This window comes from Strongylocentrotus purpuratus, unplaced genomic scaffold (genome assembly GCF_000002235.5).
Source record: "Strongylocentrotus purpuratus isolate Spur 01 unplaced genomic scaffold, Spur_5.0 spur5_scaffold_21, whole genome shotgun sequence".
Lineage (NCBI taxonomy): Eukaryota > Metazoa > Echinodermata > Echinoidea > Camarodonta > Strongylocentrotidae > Strongylocentrotus > Strongylocentrotus purpuratus.
In genome coordinates this window covers 31,764,515-31,784,268 of record NW_022145607.1, presented here as the reverse complement: position 1 = coordinate 31,784,268, position 19,754 = coordinate 31,764,515, and the positions used below count along the sequence as shown (strand labels likewise).

General features: G+C 38.5%; 1 long non-coding RNA gene across 2 annotated transcripts in view; it reads left to right on the top strand.

The window, feature by feature from the left end:
* The window catches only part of LOC115928015, a 39,726-nt gene that overhangs the window by 4,514 nt on the left and 15,458 nt on the right, over window positions 1–19,754 (top strand). For both annotated transcript variants that reach the window (XR_004065820.1, XR_004065819.1), the window contains exon 2: window positions 6,834–7,836. This is a non-coding gene — a long non-coding RNA (uncharacterized LOC115928015). The remainder of the gene's footprint in view (window positions 1–6,833; window positions 7,837–19,754) is intronic.

Genomic DNA, 19,754 nt, shown 5'->3' with positions numbered 1-19,754 from the left:
ATCATTGAAACCCAGCGCTCGTGCATACAAACAGAGATTAACAGCCTGTTTGTTAGAACTGCTCCTAAACCCTTCACTCTGACGTGTGAATTCAGTAATTAAACTTTAATTTAATGATAATCTAGGAAACCTGGCTCCTACGCAAACACCGCGTAAATTCCCCCATATTCCCCATTTAGACTACCAAAATAAAATGTAAGTAATTGTAATAAATAGTATACACTGTACGATCTGAATGTCATACTGTACAGTACATGCACATACCTGCCAACCCTCCCGAATAATCCGGAATATCCTGTTTTTCTGGATTTTTAGGACCCCAAAATGCGAGAGATCCCGGATTTTCAAAATTTCAATTTTGTTTGTTTGTTTGTTTTGTTTTGTTTTTTGTTTTTTTGTGTTGCTTAAGCCAAATTAAGCTTGTTTTATCATATGCCGCGACGTGAGAGTTCACGTATTGCGTGCATTGAAGGGCTGCATGATTGTTGAGCAGCGAATTTGTATTCGCTTTTTTGCACAGATTTACCACGTATTGCCAGTTACACTGCCGCTGCATGTGCGAACGCCTGTTATTAGTGTACAGATTTCTTATTTTCGAAGACATACCGTGCTAAAAATTCTTAATTCTCATTTTGAAATGTTGGAAGGTATGCATGCATACGTTGTATCGAAACACCGTAAAAGAGAAAACAAATATTCTAGCATTGTTTTGATTCTCATTTTCATATTTTGTATGAAAACTGTAGAACCCGGCAGGGCTTACACCGTATTGTGAGTATGCATGCACTAGTGATTGGCCTGCTGTCTTGTCAACTGGCATATTAAAAGTCTGTTTGTGGTGTTTCTTCATAGAATATACCCTCCTACAAATACAATATATTCTCCTGTAATATAAAATGCTCCTTCTGTACAACGATGCTTTACGGCTTTTTTCAGATGAGGCGCAATAAACCGCCACCTTTTTAAATGTGTAAATGAATGGCAAATGCGTGCAACAAAGGACTTGCGCGAATTGACCAGGCTCTGTGTTAATTACAAGATACATAAAATATATGAAGCCTATTTATAAGTTTTACCTAACCGCCTTTGTTTCACCGCATCATATCTTAACGATATACAGAAATTATTTATCTGAGGAGGGACGGCATAGTACTATTGCAGTCCCTCCTCAGATATATAATTCCACTATTACGAACTAAATGCTTGGTATGTGTTGTATATCCCTTCTTTACGATCCAGCCCGATTCGACACCAATGTTGAAAAATCAATGACAATGACAATTTATCCTCATGTCACCCAAATTGGAGTATTGAAAAAGTTTACAATCAGTATGAATTTGTCTTGCATACAATTATATTTAAGCGCATTTAATGAGATACAAGTTTTTGGTTAAATTTTTCTCCGGTCTGAATGGGCCATTAAACACCCTGCTTGAGCTGGGTTAATGGCTCCCTGATTGCATGTAGATTCTTCTATTGATCTTTCTGTCTATACAGCAGCAACAGATGTCCATCGAGCAAATACTCTAGAACCATTATACAAACAAGATCACCTTCAGCCAGAAAACAGTCCTTGAAATATGGCAAATTATTACAGATCCTTCTGTAGAGATTGAAACACATGTAGAGCCCATAATTGCAACGATTATTGTTATAATAGGGGATTGTGAAGTACAATGTACAAGTATGCAGAATCGGAAGAAGTGATTGTGATTTGTTTGAAAAACATTGCTAAAGAAAGACAATTTGATGGTTTATTAAAGACTCCCTGTCTTGGAAATACTTGATTTGTATAGTGAATTCTGATACCTTGCATCCAAATAAGGTAAATTTTCATTTTGTCCTCTTTCCATTTGTTGTCATTACTAGTAATTGCTTGAATTCTTGAGAAATCTAACATGGCCTGAACCTCAATATTAAGGGATGTTATCACATGAGCACAAAATGCTACAAATCATTGAAGAAAAAGATTGTCATCGTGCCAATTAGAATTATATACTGTAGATTTTAAAAGCTTTTTCTTACTAAACCTACGATATTGTACAACGTATTCATAATACCATACATGGATCTTACATACAATTATTTAGGGTTTTCGCTCGTTAGGATTAAATGGCTTTGAATAACAATCAGTGTACTTCTTTTTGTTTTGTGTTTGTTTATACATGTACATTTATGTACGATACCTCGTTGTTTATTTCCTGAAATACAAGAAATATTTATCAACTTGACATCAGCTTTCCAAAGCACTTTTGGATCTTTCAAATGGCAATTTTTTTTTTTTTAACCCTTTCCAAGAATTTATTCATTTTTACTTAATGTTGCATTTCATTAATATTAATGTGTAATGCAATTCAATTCTTCTTCTTTTTTTAGCGAAAGAAAAAAATTCTAGGCCTACATTTTGCTATATGGATTTTTAGCCGAAAAGTACCGGTAGCCACGATTTGATATTAAATGCAGATTCATTTTTCACATTTCAAATCTCTTCACAGATCCATCCCCCAAAAGGGTCCAAGGGTCAAGACATTGTTTATATTTATAGTTACTATGGCAATGGATCCTATTTTCCAATGAAACATACATGTGTATGCATCTATTATTGGGGCAAAGGTTTATTACATGAACATCAATCAGTCTCTAATGCTTATATTTCCATCATTCAAGTATGTCATTTTGATTGTCCTGTTCGAGGTCTGCAAGTAAAAATGAGAAATGTTTATAACTTGAAACTTGTGTAAATTGATAAATATTAGGACAACGGTTCTCACAGCAAGAAATGTTGTCACAGGTTGCAATAATTTAGTGTTGTGGATCAGTTGTATTGTGGTATGAAACTTTTGTGAATCCCAGCCTCCCCCCAAAATATGAAAGTTTCAGGTTGTATAGTGATGTTTATAATCTTGAGAACTACAACAATATTCAGCATACAAACGTTTGCTTAATAATTGTTGATTGTTCATTTGTATTGTGCAACATTTTCCTCTCAGCCCCATAGCTTTCAGGTCTTTTGTTTTCTTGTAAACAGATGATGTGAATTTCAGTCAGCGAAAAAGTAAATTCAAATGAAAACTTGTTCATGGCATGTCTAGTCTTATAGCAGACTCAGAGGTGGACTGTGACACTTTCTCTGCGATGATCGCTCCACGATAAAAGAAAAAAAAAGAAATGATTAAAAACAAAAGCAATAAAGCAAAAAGTCAAAAGGCAAGAAAAGAATCGAAAAAATTAAACAAAAACAAAAACAATCTACTTTAGACGCTGTCATTATATGACAATCTCAAAAGGGTTCATAGAATTGAGTTCATGCAGAATGTTTAGATGATCTCATCAACATTTGCTATGGTACATGTACATGTACATGATGAAATAAAGTTACCTTGTGGAACATGTGATGTATTATGTACATGCACTAGAATACTTGTGATACTTAGGAGAATAGTGCCCTCTACAGGTATGTGATGAACAGGATGCGTATGTCAGTTGAAAGATGATGTATGACCCAATTAGAACCAACACAATACGTCCATCATGAAAACATGAAAGCAACTACATGTACATGTATATTGTTCATTGACATTGATGGTTAATTAAATACAATTATGTAGATTGTATACATATATCTAATTATCTACTTGATGTAGGATGTAGGAGATATTTACTTCAAGCAGGGACTTGTTAGTTGTATCCCAAGTCCCTGCTTCAAGATACATTGAGTAATGATTGTACAGGGATTTTCAGAAATTGATTTTCCTTTTGTCAAGATTATGAGAAAGACAGAGCAAATGGGATGGAAAACTCGCAAGAAACATCACAGAGTTGCCAATTTGTGTTTGATTGATGGAAACTTCAAAAATTGATAATTGCCTTATTTTTAAAATCATATTTTGTTCAAACTTTAACTGACCTGTTCATCTCATTTTCCTGCTACGATTAAGATATAAAAGCAACTTATAATACCAGGGTGGACTTTCCATTTAAAAGGAGCTTACAAATATGTATTTAGGTCAGTGGGTCATCAAAGTACATACACTACATGAACTACAGTATTGTCTGTGCCAAAGTCTTTGACTTGAGAAACAGGCTGTCCACTCTGTATGGATAAACCTTTTTGTTTGTCTTACAGGTGTATCTCTTCAAACTGCATCTATTCAGTTGTTTTTGAGCACAGGTGTTTTTTTTTAGCTGCCCGTCTGCTCTGTGACTGTTATGCGTAGAACTACATGTGCATGCAACATTAGTCACTGTTTTTTTTAATAATTTAATTTTGACTTATACACAGGCTCTAGAGTAACCTCTGTATGCCACATGTATTAAAAGATACCACAATGTTATTTTTGCTTATATCCATCCTGGTTTGAGAGAGAGAGAGAGATTCCACTAAGGATTTATAAATCTCTAAATTTTGATAGAAAACTATAGCAAACTAAAGAATATAGTTTAATAAACACATCCATGTACATGTACATGTATGTGACATGCTACAATAACATTTATAATTTGTTATCATTTTTCAAGATTTATACATTAAATCAAAGTTTGTTATTTGTTATGCATTCTTTTTCCATCTGCTTTTCCTACAATGTGTAGAAATGAGTTCTACATGTAAGAGTCTTTAATCAAAGAGTGGTAGGACTTGTTTAGTCTGGTCGCTAATTGGTTGTAAATCACAGCAATTCAGTGGTACCTTCATGTACATGTAATTGCTTTCTTTTTATTTTATAAGATGGCTGAATGTTTAAAAATGGGAAAGTGTAGAGTATGATTTAGTGACAATATTAGATATTAGACAGGACTGCTTCTAGAGCCAGAAGGATGATAAAACTAAAACATTAACACAGAGTTAAAATCCTACTGTATATTACTGTGAAATACATGTATAGACAGAGAGTGTTCATGAATGTAGATATGGGAGATATGGAAAACAGAAAGAGAGAAATAAAGGATGAACAGAGAGAAGGGTAACTGTAAAAAGTGAGAGAGAAGAGACAGAGATATGAGAGATGGGAGGTGGGAGAGGGAAAGAAATGGGGGAGGGAGAGAGATGGGGAAGAAGAGAGATGGGGGAGGGAATGAAATGAGAGAGGGAGAGAGATGGCGGAGGGAAAGAGATGAGAGAGGGAGAGAGATGGGATAGGGAGAGAGATGGGGAATAAGACAGATGGGGAATAAGACAGATGGGGGGAGGGGGTAAGACAGGGGATGGGGAGAGATATGGGGGAGTGAAAGAGATGAGAGAGGGAGAGAGATGAGAGAGGGAGAGAGATGAGAGAGGGAGAGAGATGTGAGAGGGAGAGAGATGAGAGAGGGAGAGAGATGTAGGAGGGAGAGAGATGGGGAGGGAGAGACATGAGAGAGGTAGAGAGACAGGGAGTGAGAAAGATGAGGGAGTAAGAGAGATGTGTGTGGGAGAGAGATGGGAAAGAAGAGAGATGGGGGAGAAGAGAGATGGAGGAGGGAGATGGGATAGGGAGAGAGATGGGGGAAGGGAGAGAGATGATGGGGTAAGAGATGGGAAGGGAGAGAGATGGGAGAGGGAGAGAGATGAGAGAGGTAGAGAGATGAGAGAGGGAGAGAGATGGGGAGGGAAAGAGATGGGGAACAAGACAGATGGGGGGGGGGGGGGAGGTAAGACAGGGGATGGGGAGAGATATGGGGGAGTGAAAGAGATGAGAGAGGGAGAGAGGTAGAGAGATGAGAGAGGGAGAGAGATGGGGAGGGAGACGGATGAGGGAGTAAAAGAGATGTGTGTGGGAGAGAGATGGGGGAAGAAGAGAGATGGGAGAGGGAAAGAGGGATGGATATAGCGATAGGAAAGGGAGAGATGCAGAAGAGTATGAGCAATGAGATATGGGATAGAGAGAGAGAGAGAGAGAGAGAGAGTAAGTGAACAAATCTCTGAACTGTTTTCCAATTATAAGAGGCAGGCGCCTGCCAAATTTATTTTTCATACTCGTTCAGAGCAATAAATTAGCCCTCAAGGAGCAATTTTGAATTTCAATTGTCTAGAGTACACAGCAACTCATTAGTCCAAACTGAGGCACATTAATTATGTGGAGGAGGGTAAAAACAAGTGTAAAGACTTGAGGGAGGTGTTTATAATTAACTTACACAATTTCATGTTGTATGGATGAGATTGTGTAAGCTTTCTGTACAAAGGGAGAAATAGAATTGAAGAAACCTGTCAAACACTGGTCATGATATATTTGGAGGGAGGGAGAGAAAGAGAAATGCCGGCCGCAGCCAGTTACAAAACCTGTAATTACAGTTATTAAGGAAAGTAGTAAAACAATGAGATGTTTCCGAGAGTGACATCTGGGGAGATGGGGAAGAGAGAGAGAGAGAGAGAGAGAGAGGGGGGGGGAGGGAGAGACAGAGGGGGAGGGAGGGAGAGACAGAGAGAGAGGGAGAGAGGGAAAAAAAGAGAGAAGGGGGAAGAGAGAGAGAGAGAGGCTTTTTTTGGGGGGGGGGGGGGGGGGGGGGGGGGGGGAGATACATGTTTAAAAGAAGGATGGAGAAAAGACAAAAGGGAAGAATAAAGTAAGAACCTAGAAAAATATATCCAGAAGGAAGTAAAAGTGCTGTATGATGTTTAAATAAAAGTATGTGTGTGACTGCAAATGTTAGGAAATTAATCATGAACTGTTACATACATGTACATCTTTCTTTTTCTTTTAATCTTAAAGACAGACTTGGCACAGATGTCTTCTTTGATTGCAAAGAAGTGACCTCCATAATGAAATAAACTGAATGGCAGTGCCTCAATTCAATTGAAATTGATCAATCTTATTTGCTCCTAATTGAATAATGCTTTTTCATTCACATGCATACAGGCCCATCACAAGTCGTTTGTCATACACTGAACTCGATCCTGTCAGCCTTGGATAGCAAAATCGCTATGACAGTCCGTCTGTAACGCAGTCACAGGGAAGATGTGTGCGTGAATGGATATACGGAATACCACTACCCCCAGCATAGATTATCACAGCTCGCTTTCATCCGATGATGCTCAGTGCGTCGTCGTCGTCGTAGCTGGGAGGGGAGTGATCCAGTATGGAATGATTGAAGTCCATTTGCTCTAAGTTTCCCAGCAAGATCTGTGTGCACAGTGGCAGCAAGAGGGGTGCAGAACTGCAGATGCAAAAGGAGAGGCGCGAACTTGACCATCCAAGAGGTGCAATGTCTTGTCCTTGCTCTTGAGTTTGGTCTTGGATAGCATTAAAGGATATTGCTGAATCATGTTGAAAAAGACTGAATAATGAAACACAAAGACAAACTGAGACATCTGGAATAACATGGTGTGAGAAAATCCATGGTTTTAAAGAGTTCTCTTGAATAGATAATATGCTAGATGTTGACAAGCAAAGAAAAACAGGACCGCCCGTCGCACGTTGAATTCAATCAATATTCTGAAATCAAATATTTTATCAGATGAGGATCATTTGATTTCAGCGTAAAAACCACAAGTTATCTGAGAAGACATACTTGTACAGTGTTCATGTTCCTCTCAAAACTCTACTTCAATGTTCCTCTTCCACGCCAGTAGGGAAGCAGTGCAACCAAACAGGTACATGTAGAGTTTTCAAAAACAGTAATCGATCTTCTCTCAGCTCCTCTCACGATTGTAAGCACCCCATCGTCAGATCCATCGACCAGATGTTGAAGTAATCTGCGGTTTATTCATCCCTGGAATGATATTAATCTTCGGTTTGTCGTTGACGCAAGCCACGACTCCTTCAGATCTGAACCTCGCCACCGGTGTTCGGAGCGTCCGAGAAGTTTTGCGGTCTTTCTGCGTGCTGGAAGTCGTCGGCATGGAAGATGCAGAGATATGAGGTGAGTTTAACCATTTTTTTTCCTGAAGGATTTGTGATAACTTCAACAAACTTGTCGAAGAATGGCATCAAAACCTGCTCAGCAAGTTCTGTATACAAAATATTTTAGTTGTTTGTTGTTGAACATAAAACCTGACATGAAATTGGACTTGTCTCTATGTACACAAACTTTTTATTGTATTGTTGTAAAAGAGTTTTACATTTTCAAAATATTTTGATAAAATGGTGAATGAATGCACCAAATTCTGTTCAGAGAGTTTTGTATGCAAATTTATTTAGAACATCGATAACCTGAAAGGATATTGACAATTTGCATGTATTTGCATGTTCACAAATATAGGCAGTCTAAAGGTTTTTATAGAATATTTTGATAAACTGGTGAAATACAATGTACATGTAAATCGCCAAACCTGCTCAGATACATGTAGGTTTGTATACTTTAGTTTGTTTGATCCATCAAAAGAACATTAATAATTTTGAACATGTCCTTTTACTCCTATATCATGTACACACAATGAATGCATCAAAGTCTCATCCAAAAGATGCCTACTGGTGCACATGTACATGCACTGTATACATTCTATAGTTGTAGAACTTTGTTATTTGTTTGAACATGAAATACACAGACATCACATAAACTTCTGATGAACATGGAGACACACTTTACATTTTCCTGAAGCGCAGAGAATACTCCTTTTTGTCATTAATGTATACTCTTGCTACCCTAACAGAGGTGTTTGAAACATTTAAAGTAACATTTGCTCATTGAATGGACATGTACATGTAAAGTAGAAATACTATTTCTGGGCCCTGTAGTTTTAAAATTGGCTTACAATCAATTGTATAGATCCATCTTCATTCTAGCTTAAAATTATATTGATTGTGCATTATATGTACAACATGTATCTCACAGTGAATATTATCTACTCGTATCAAGACACTGATTGTTTGAGGTTACTGATGATTGTAAAGGTAATATTGATTGAATGACATACAGACCTTTTTTGGGGGAGATACAATCGATTGAACAGTGAAACTCTTTATCATACAAGGTCTTGTATTCAAAACTTTACAGAGTTTATTTGTGCATAAATAGCTTGAAATGTTTCTAGTAACCTGTGACCTGAAACACAAACCTTAGATGTCTGGGTAGTAAATCATATTGAAGGACTTGTCATCTACATTTACATTTACGTGTAGATCTCATGTACATTGTACACTGTCATCTGTTTCCCTCTCTCATCTCTCTTTCTCTCCCTTAAATCTCTCTCCATTTCTCATCTCTTTACATCTCTTTCTCCTCCTCATCTCTCTTTCTCCCCCTCATCTCTCTTTCTCCTCCTCATCTCTCTTTCTCCCCCTCATCTCTCTTTCTCCCCCTCATCTCTCTTTCTCTCCCTCATCTCTCTTTCTCCCCCTCATCTCTCTTTCTCCCCCTCATCTCTCTTTCTCTCCCTCATCTCTCTTTCTCCCCCTCATCTCTCTTTCTCCTCCTCATCTCTCTTTCTCTCCCTCATCTCTCTTTCTCCCCCTCATCTCTCTTTCTCCCCCTCATCTCTCTTTCTCTCCCTCATCTCTCTTTCTCCCCCTCATCTCTCTTTCTCTCCCTCATCTCTCTTTCTCCCCCTCATCTCTCTTTCTCCCCCTCATCTCTCTTTCTCTCCCTCATCTCTCTTTCTCCCCCTCATCTCTCTTTCTCTCCCTCATCTCTCTTTCTCCCCCTCATCTCTCTTTCTCCCCCTCATCTCTCTTTCTCCCCCTCATCTCTCTTTCTCTCCTCATCTCTCTTCTCCCCCTCATCTCTCTTTCTCCCCTCATCTCTCTTTCTCTCCCTCATCTCTCTTTCTCCCCCTCATCTCTCTTTCTCCCCCTCATCTCTCTTTCTCCCCCTCATCTCTCTTTCTCTCCCTCATCTCTCTTTCTCCCCCTCATCTCTCTTTCTCTCCCTCATCTCTCTTTCTCTCCCTCATCTCTCTTTCTCTCCCTCATCTCTCTTTCTCCCCCTCATCTCTCTCTCTCTCCCTCATCTCTCTTTCTCTCCCTCATCTCTCTTTCTCCCCCTCATCTCTCTTTCTCTCCCTCATCTCTCTTTCTCTCCCTCATCTCTCTTTCTCCCCCTCATCTCTCTTTCTCCCCCTCATCTCTCTTTCTCTCCCTCATCTCTCTTTCTCCCCCTCATCTCTCTTTCTCTCCCTCATCTCTCTTCTCTCCCTCATCTCTCTTTCTCTCCCTCATCTCTCTTTCTCCCCCTCATCTCTCTTTCTCTCCCTCATCTCTCTTTCTCTCCCTCATCTCTCTTTCTCCCCCTCATCTCTCTTTCTCTCCCTCATCTCTCTTTCTCTCCCTCATCTCTCTTTCTCCTCCTCATCTCTCTTTCTCTCCCTCATCTCTCTTTCTCTCCCTCATCTCTCTTTCTCTCCCTCATCTCTCTTTTCCCCCTCATCTCTCTTTCTCTCCCTCATCTCTCTTTCTCCCCCTCATCTCTCTTTCTCCCCCTCATCTCTCTTTCTCTCCCTAATCTCTCTTTCTCCCCCTCATCTCTCTTTCTCCCCCTCATCTCTCTTTCTCTCCCTCATCTCTCTTTCTCCCCCTCATCTCTCTTTCTCCCCCTCATCTCTCTTTCTCTCCCTCATCTCTCTTTCTCTCCCTCATCTCTCTTTCTCCCCCTCATCTCTCTTTCTCTCCCTCATCTCTCTTTCTCCCCCTCATCTCTCTTTCTCTCCCTCATCTCTCTTTCTCTCCCTCATCTCTCTTTCTCTCCCTCATCTCTCTTTCTCTCCCTCATCTCTCTTTCTCTCTCTCTCTCTCCAGCTCTTTCTCTCCCTCATCTCTCTCCATTTCTCATCTCTCTCCATCTCCTTCTCTTCCTCATCTCTCTCTACATGTACAGGTGTACTGCATCTCTTTCTCTACTCATCTCTCTTTATTTCTCATCTTTCTCTCTTTCCAGCTCTTTCTCTCCCTCATCTCTCTTTCTCTCCCTCATCTCTCTTTCTCTCCCTCATCTCTCTTTCTCCCCCTCATCTCTCTTTCTCTCCCTCATCTCTCTTTCTCTCCCTCATCTCTCTTTCTCTCCCTCATCTCTCTTTCTCTCCCTCATCTCTCTTTCTCTCCCTCATCTCTCTTTCTCTCTCTCTCTCTCCAGCTCTTTCTCTCCCTCATCTCTCTCCATTTCTCATCTCTCTCCATCTCCTTCTCTTCCTCATCTCTCTCTACATGTACAGGTGTACTGCATCTCTTTCTCTACTCATCTCTCTTTATTTCTCATCTTTCTCTCTCTCCAGCTCTTTATATCCCTCATCTCTCTCCATTTCTTATCTCTTTCCATCTCCTTCTCTTCCTCATCTCTCTACATCTCTTTCTCTCCCTCATCCCTCTTTTTCTGTTTTCAGCTCTTTCTCTCCCTCATCTCTCTTTATTTCTCATCTCCCCTCCTCATCCTCTGATCAATTGCAAGTTGCCTAACTATTATATAATAAGTTGCAATTAATCAAAACTCTTTATAAGATGGGGCCCTGGACTACAGTACATGTTGTATATAATCTACTGACATACATGTACATGTATCTAGACAATCATTGTCCATTAATAGCAAGAAGGCCGTTGCACCTTTATTAAAGTACGCGTTAAGGCCCTTCTGGCATTCAGCACACATTTTGTCAGGAGTCGGGGGTGATGCACTCTCCCTTAGAAATTATTTTAGGCCTGTGAGTGTGATCTTCATTTCATCTTTGCCACGCAATTGGTCAGCCCTTCCCTTCTCCAATTTAGCTAATAGATGTAGCAATCGTTGACTATCTTTTGATGCGGGTACCATTGGAAGTGATGAGTGATTTTTCTTTATCATTGCTATCATCACCACCACCATACCCGTCCATCCGTCATATGGGAGAATGGTGAGAGACAGTGGCAGAAATGAGCAGTTCTATATTGATGACTGATAGAGGGAGAGGAGAAAAACAGATTTACATGTGGGCAATTCCACGGTAACGGAAGGACACTCAGACAAGATTTTTGAACTTCAGGTTCATACTAAAAGAAATGTTTTATTAGTATGTATTAAACTATGGGGAACAAAATGTGTTTCAGTCAAGTGGAAAGCTTCATCAACTTCACAAAGTTTGGATAAACACTAATTAACTGGAAAAACCATGTCCATTTTTATGTCCTTCCGTTACCGAGATAATTAATATGCACATTCTTAAACTACTTAACTATAATGACAATTTTTTGGGGAGAATTAAAGGCACTTATATAGGTATTATATCTGTACTGTTTCACATCTTATACTAATAAAACAGTTCTTTTAGTATGAACCTGAAGTTCAAAAATCTTGTCTGATTGTCCTTCCGTTACCGTGGAATTGCCCATGTGTTGTAAAAAGGTGATCGGTAAAGTGTTGGAGAAGAGGGTCTGTATACTGTAGATCTAGAGAAAGGAAAGAGTTGTGAGAGAATGAGAGTGAGGGATTTGGGGGGGGGGGTGGAGGAGGAGGGGTAGAGAGAGGGAGAGAGAGAGAGAGAGAGAGAGAGAGAGAGAGAGAGAAAGAGAGATAGAGAGAGGGGAGGGAATGGGATAGAGAAAGAGATAGGAGTACATGTAGGAGGGAAGGGGGGAGAGAGAGAGAGAGAGAGAGGAAGGAGGGAGGGAGGGGGATAGAGAGAGAGAGGGAGAGAGAAGAGAGAGAGAGAGAGAGACAGAGGGAGAGAGAAGAGAGAGAGAAGAGAGAGATTGATTGAGGAAGAGAGAGAGAGAGGGAGAGAGGAGAAGGGGGGGGGGGTACAGAAAAGCAAGAGGGGAGAGAATGGGTGGAGTGATAAAGAGATCTAGAGAGAGATCATGCATCTGCATGCAGACAGAGAGACTGACAGGCAAACAGACTGACATACAGAAAGATAAAAAGTAAGAGGGAGAGAGAGAGAGAGAGAGAGAGAGAGAGAGAAACTCAGAGAGAGTGGAAAACGGGAATGGAATTTAGAAAGGGATGCATGATCTACATGTATACATCCCAAAAGTTGATATCTTTGTACTGTACTGTATGCTTCTACACTGTAGCTCACCAAATGGTGTTACACCTAACTTACACCTTTAATAAACACATTAGATGCCGGTGCGTAATTGGTGCATTGAGATGGTGTGCATATTGACACATTAACAGTTTAATACACCGGCACAGAAGATGCTGTGATAACAAGCCCTCCATCAACTGTTGAGCAGAGATCGTATCGCACAAGTCACTTGATTCTTGAAATGGACCGCTCAGTAGCGCGGCCATCGGCCAGCCCTGGAATCTCAACACCCGCATAATTGGTGCGGGTGTAAATGAAGGAGGGAGATACGATGTACATACTGTAATCTATGGATGTTGACAATTGAGTCATTACATTTCTTCTTACAACAATTAATGTATACACAACAACGAAAAAAATACACGGTGGCGACGGGCGATTCGCCCCCTAAACCTCTGAAATCGCCACGGTAAAAATCAAGACGAGGGCGAAAAAAAATCAATATATCTTGAAAAATCGCCCCCGCCATAAATTGATATTCCCTATGAATTAATAAACCAATTTATTGATGTGTCTGAGTGAAATCTCCGTTCCAACTACCAACTCCAAAACTAGAAACTTCCATCAACATTTTAAAAGTTTTGTGAGTTGCAGCGGATCGGCGGTCGCACCTACTGTAGGTAGATCTACAGCGGTATCCGCCTGCCTGCGCCTAAGCTCCCGGCGGCCGGACAGGCCACCGGCCGTTTCGTGCACAGCATGAATGCATACGGAGTTCGCACACATTCACAATACACAGAAACGTACTAGCTCAGCCTTGAGCTCAGCTCCAGCGCGCGCCCGCACGCTCCTTGTATGAAGCAAATAAGTATTTGCGAGTGACGAGAGCTCAACTGCTAGCGACCAAATTGGTACGTAATATGTTTATTTAGTCTTTTTTCTGGCCCTAATTTTTATCATGGACAATGCAATCCCATTAAAAAAAATGTTATTCCGTCTAAAATTGTGTTATTTATAAGTTAAAACCATTAAATGCGAGTATATTTTTACTGTTGTCCCACATACTGATATATTTGTAATAACGTAACGTGCAAAATCAATGCCGGATTTTTTCCTGTAAAATCGGTATAAAGCAAGTTTCGTACACAGAAATTGAATTTTGTTATAAAAAAACCGTAAATAAATATATTAAGGATGTTCCTACTCCTCAGAAGCTTTCTTACTACTGTTTAATTAAATTAAATTATTTATATACGATCGATGCCAGGCCAATTGTCATGAGTGATGAATGATGACATCAATTTCTGTCTACGAAATGAAACTAGCTTTGGCTTGGCCTTTAGAATTAGAGTCTATAAAAAAAAAATAAGGCCATGATTTTGCATGTTTCGGCATAACAAATAGACCCTACATCGGTATGTGGGACAACAGTCAAAATATTTACTCACATTTAATGGTTATAAATGGTCTAGATTTTTTTTTTAATGGGATTGCATTGTCCATGATAACAATTAAATTTGGGACAGAAAAAAAGACTAAATAACATATTACCTACCAATTTGGTTGCTAGTAGTATGATGGCTAAGGAAAAACACAACTTATTGTTACAGCTTACAATATGGCTTTAAGGAAGTAGCCCCTTGGTTTTTTTTAGGCAATGGGGAAAAGTAGCCCCCATAAAAAAAATTAATTCCTAGCCCGCGTGTCAGTGATAATATTTTCTTAGGATATGAAAAACGAACAGTTAAACAAAACACTCCTTTTGACAAGTTTTAGTTACATGTATATGTAAATCATAAAGCCACACGTTTAACACAACGTGAATAAATCATGGGTATCTGAATGTCTGCAATACTCTACATAACATTATGTACGCTACAATTGTATCTATATGTGCCTTTGCTTGGAATTTAATTAGGTAAAACCGCGTTTTAAAAAAATACAACCTTTAAAAAAAAAAAAGCCCCCCTGAGCTCCAAAATAGCCACCGCAAAATAATTAAGGGGGGCTATTTTTTTAAGGGGAAATCTGAAAAGGGCCCTCGTAAAAAAAAAAGTAATTTTTTGGTTGATACACAAATATTAAAAATGTCAATATTTGATTTCTGAAATCTCTTAATTGTAGCCAGTTTGAGATTTTTTTTCATTAGAAAAAGAAAAAGTATAGACAAAAGTATAACATACATGTACATGTACTTCAACAAATTGAACTTGTACCAGCTGGAAGGTCTATTCAAGCAAATAAAAATAAGTGAATATATATTGAAGTGGTACCATTTAGCCCCATAATTGTTTTTGTATAGACCTAATAATACCAGACTTGTATATGCATGCTTTGTTCCTTTAAGTTTTCCTTCATCAGGGGTTATGGCTTGTTGCTTGTACAGTGGCTCCTTGTTCAACACTGGAATTTCATCTTCTCAACGCTTGTTATACATGTACTTGTACTTGTGAATGGGTGGGAGGGTGGCCCAGCTAGGGGGGGGGGGATACAAAAACAAAAATGCTCATTGTCCAGTGTACTGTACATGTTCGTGTGCATGGATCATACATTTGTAGAAAAAGAAGTATTTTATTGACTCTTTGACCCCCTCTCGGGGTATGAGAGTACAAACAAACATAAAAGTATAAATAGCAAAGCATGACTTGACAATGAATTCTTATACATGTACAAGTGACACAAAGATACGTATTTGAAAGTAATTTGTACAATGTCATTAATAGAACTGTTCAGAGCTCTGGGGGTTTGTCACTCGAAATCATTTCATACAGAGGTCGAAACAACACCAATGAAACGATGCACTCAAACTGATATTAATAGTGCAATGTTTTTGCAGAAAAAGTGTCACCAGCTGATCGAGCCCAAGGGCATGAATGTAAATGTGTAAAATTAAGATATAGAGTTGCAGGGAAAGCTCTATAATTTTTGATTAATGGGTAGAAACATTGTAGTACATGTACTGTACAGTATTTGTAGACTACTTTTAATATCTAACAATTTTTAAAGTAGAGCTCTCTGAAACATGCAGGGTTTTTTTTCTCTCACATTTTTTTAATGCCAACTTAAACATTCGCAGAAGAAACCCTTCCTCATGGTGGTATGGGTGGAGAGGTTTTGAGGGTAATTTTTTTTTCTTTGGATGCTGCTAAATATAAAGACAGATTGATTTAAGATGAGAATGTGGTTTGTTTATTATTTCCTTTTATGGCATTATATTGCAATTTACAAATCCTGCATTTTTCATTAGAATATCCAAATAACATCCATCTGTACATATACCGGTATGGGAAGTTGATACAGTAAATTACAAGAGTAGAAAACCGGCCTTTGGATGTGAATACGCAGGAGAAATCCTTGCTCATGGTACAGTCATGATGTTTTGATGGTTCTTTCTCTGGCTGCAGCTATTTAAATAGGACAGATTGATTTAAGATGTCTGGCAGATGGCGGATAATGAGCATCGGACTTGGCTAGCCTTGGTACAAACCTTGGTAATAAAGGTGTGATGTGTTTGAATGTAGCGTACCTACAATGTAGTTAACAGTAATTTGCAGGTAAAACCCTCGTCAGTCGTGCATAACAGTGTCTGCAAGGTGAGACTACATATACATGTATGCTAACTGCTCATATACATGTATAGGCTCTCCACCAAGCTACTCCTTATTTAACACACTCAGAGACTGATGGAGCTACTGTAGCCTCTACTCAAGGCTTTAGGAATTTTGGTAAACTGTCATAATAGAGTCTGTACTTGCAGACTAGCAAGATACTAGCATCAGAGTGGAAACAATCTCACTCTCTCCAAATGAAGTGAGTAAAACTGAGTTTGGCATTCTATATTTAATTATCTACATACATGTACATATTCTTTGCACAGTGTTCAAGATACTTAAGAGTGGAAAGTGATTTTAATAATCGTACCTTAAAGGTAATACAAAGTTTTGGTATGGGGTCATGAATTTGGTTCAAATGAACATAATGGAAGCATATGCGATCCTACAATATTCAGTGATCGTTATCGCGGTTGAAATCAAGTCTTAAGTTAGGAGATTGGAAATAATTAACTATTTGTGTTGTATAGCTCCCTCTCAAGGCCAAGATATTAATAAAGCTATAAAACAATGCTTCTTGACTAAAATCGACTGATTAGCTATTCCCGTCTGGAAATTTTATATCACAATTACATTTTCTGAGATTTTCATGGTAGCAGCAACTATTGTACGGCCGTAGGCGCTATTTGAAATTTATCAAAATTTACCGGGAGCACCGGTAAATTTTTATATTCAAGTTTTCTCGAAAGCAGAAGCGTTTTAGGGACTAAATTTTCTAGTGCTTATAATTCATCCACAGGAGCATCCAAATATATCAAAATTGAAAAGAATCACTATCCACCCAATTTTCAAAATGTCCCAAAACTTTGTATTACCTTTAAGTTCAGCATTTTGCCAAAGCCTATCCAGCCTATTTACAAACTGAAAAACAGTATCCACTTCCACAATCTGGTTTGGGAGGCTGTTCCAAATATCAACTACATGTATTCTCACAGAGAAGCAATTACTATGAACACTTTGTCTGCTCTGCGCTAAGTTTATTTAAATCTGTTACCCCTAGTGTTTAATAGTGGACCTGAGGTACTGAGCTCATTTTTTTTTTTTAATCACAGACTAGGCATGTTTTCATCAGCTCGAGATTGCCTAATACATAGCCCCCTATTTCTGACTTGGGAAATAAGCTTGAAATTACAAATTGGGTCTTCATCAGCTTGAGACACGACCTTGAAACTTGAAACTCGAGCTTGAGAAATTAGCTCAAGATATTTTGCTCAGCATTCGTGCATAGTGCGAGTCTTTGGCTGGTGAGGACCTACCGGACGAATAGCGGGATATTTTGCCAAATAGTGGGATATTTTGCAAACAAGATATCTTAGGATGATTATCTCGACCAAATATCCAGCTAATTGCAACTTTGGGCTGATGAAGACGCAAATTAACTAGATAATTTGTGATCGGGATAGTTAAAATATCAGGATATTTGGCAATCTCGAGCTGATGAAAACAGGCCTACTAACACTTTAACCCATGTACCTTGCTGATGATTGGTCATATGAGACAGCTCACTCCAGGCAGAACGATTAAATTTGATCTTTATCCTAATATCCCCACAGGGGATAATAATGTGACCCTATTCCTGGTGTAAAACAACCGCTGGCTCCCCAGTAAATGAGACACTTCCACTGTGCGAGGGTTTGTTGATGGTAACCAGGGGCCGTGTTCAATTTAGTCCCCAGATTATGTTAGTATTTTACTTATAAATGCCCGCTCTTACAATATTTTACATCTTAAGATAACTGCTGCTTGTCTGGGTATTATAACAATGTGCCTGATAATCGTGGCCTCCAATAAGTTGGCTTACAATGTATCTGTAAGTCTGCTCGGAGCTGTTTTAAACTCAGGGTAAAATGGCCAAAAGCTTCAACTGAAACCAAAGTATTTTTATTTAGCCAAAAACTTAATAAATTACTCATATCTGACAAACATGTAAGTATTGAATTGAATAACTTACATTAACTCTCTTCTGCACAACTTTCTTGATGTACAGTACTACATGTACATGTACATGTACATGTACATTAAACATGTTGATCTACAATTGTGGGTATTACATGAACACATGTGAAAATGTGTGTCTAAGATATACATGTACATGTACGTTACATGTATTGAATACAGTATACAATCATGTACTGTACATGCGCTGTATGAACAAATTAAATTATTATAGTTGCTTTGATTTCTTCCTCCATGCATAAAAAAAGAAGAAATATTATCAAGGTTCATAAGGAGGAAGGGGGGGGGGGTGTGAAAGAGGTGGGGGATATAGAGGCCCTTGTTGCAACATGACCCAGAAATATATTTAGTTAAATCAACTTTTGATTAGTCAAATTCTATATTTATTCCTCAAATTCCTTACTGGAAACGAGAGACTTTCGTCATCATCATCAGCAATGCCTCCTCAGCAGACAGCTGACATGCAGGCGGCAGTCAGAAAATGTGGTTGTTTTATGTGTTGCTAGGCAACGGGGCAGGCAAAATGTCTTGTGATTCTAATGAAGTCTAACTGCAGTTCAATGGCATTTGATGTTATTAATAGTGATATCATTCATCCAAACCTTGATTGATAACCTGCTGCACGACCATGCGGTAATCCAACTTATCCAAGGATTCAAAATAGCCTGAGTTGTCTTAGGGAATTTCCTTCGAATTAGCTCATTTTGAAAGGAAGGGCTGGTATCTTTAGTAACATTTGCAGTCTTGAGAAACATGATGAAGTCATAGGTCCTTATTATAAATAAACACATAGTCTACATGTACAGTACACAAATTCTTTTCTTTCATTCGCTTTTGTGAATTTATATGAATTTGAATCGTGCTGTGCCAGTAGTTCCCTTGCTAGAATCCCCCATACTATTTTTAGATATATAAAAAAGGGTGTATACGTTATAATTTTATTTTTAAAGATCGATTATTGCAATTTTCAAAGACAATCTACCCTAACATATAGATTCAAAATATTTTCTGGTGATCAACTGTCTAGAAATTCATTAGGAATTCTTTATACATAATAGTCTAAAAGTTAAAGTGTACCAATATTGGTACACTTTAACTTTTAGACTAAACGTGTAGTGCAGAATTCTGAATTAATGGGTATAAGATGTCCTACATGTAACATGAAATATTTATTCCTGAAATTAATTAATTCTCAATTATTACACAATTAGTGAACTTAACACAATTGTCTGAAATATTTAGAATCTGTATAAATTTGTTGATTATTTTAAATTGATAAACTGAAGGGAAAGGGTATAATACATGTAGATCATGTATAAAGAATTCCTAATGAATTTCTAGAC